The sequence below is a fragment of the Ranitomeya imitator genome, chromosome 10 (genome assembly GCF_032444005.1).
Source record: "Ranitomeya imitator isolate aRanImi1 chromosome 10, aRanImi1.pri, whole genome shotgun sequence".
Classification (NCBI taxonomy): Eukaryota; Metazoa; Chordata; class Amphibia; order Anura; family Dendrobatidae; genus Ranitomeya; species Ranitomeya imitator.
This window is the reverse complement of record NC_091291.1, coordinates 93,148,354-93,149,280: the sequence shown is the minus strand read 5'-3', so window position 1 is coordinate 93,149,280 and position 927 is coordinate 93,148,354. Positions and strand designations below refer to the sequence as shown.

At 33.2% G+C, this 927-nt stretch overlaps 1 non-coding gene across 1 annotated transcript; it reads right to left on the bottom strand.

Annotated features, from left to right (window-relative positions):
• Positions 1-337: 337 nt before the first annotated feature.
• TRNAF-GAA (transfer RNA phenylalanine (anticodon GAA)) lies at positions 338-410 on the bottom strand. The gene has a single exon. It is a non-coding gene; the product is annotated as a tRNA-Phe (tRNA).
• Positions 411-927: the final 517 nt, after the last annotated feature.

The window sequence follows — 927 nt, the reverse complement described above, 5'->3', positions numbered from 1 at the left end:
CTCACAATGAATTCATATACACCACAGCATTTCATAGTCAAACATACATGGCTGAAATCATTCAGCTAGTGTCTGATACATGATGCCTGTATCAGCTATCCGGTTCCCTTTAAATCCTCTTACAGCTTAGTGAAATGGAAATAAACAAAATAGAGGAAAAATTACAGAAAAAATAATAATTTGCTCAAAAGGAAAAGCTCCCATTTCTCATCTTTTCAACATTTTATTTTCTGTAGATAGTTAAGATTTTTAGGCCTTTTTCATTTTCTTTAAGTCATCAGCCCATGTGCTTTGTTCATTTTCTCCTTAAAATGTAATCAGAGAAGAAAAATTATGTTGCCGAAACCCGGGATCGAACCAGGGACCTTTAGATTTTCAGTCTAACGCTCTCCCAACTGAGATATTTCGGCCAAACACAAACAACTTTAGGAGTGTTTGACACTCGTCAAATGTCAAGCGAAACCCCTGAAAATGTATATTTTTATTTTTGCTTGGACTAGTTTTTGCAGCATGATTTCTATTTGAAACTCCTGCCATTTTGTTGTACATGTTTAATAACTTTCATTAACTCTTTGTGAATGAGTAGAAAAAAACTGCAATTTTGACATAGATTTTTTTACATTTCCAATTTGACTCTATTCATCACGTTCATTCTAACCCTGTGTTTATGAGACAGGTGATGGTTGCACATAAAACACCATGTGCATGCATAACGTTACATCAAGTTTTATATGATATTAGATGCAAATAATTGGAGCAAAAAAGGAGACAAAAATTTAGAGAAAATATTTTAATGATTGTTAACTTTCAATGTGAAAACGTTTGTCCCAAAATGTGCTGAAACTTAGATGTCAGTATCGCATGCGCATTTCAGACTTTTTAATCTATGATTACCTACTTTTTCAGCTTTTGTTTATTAACCCCTTC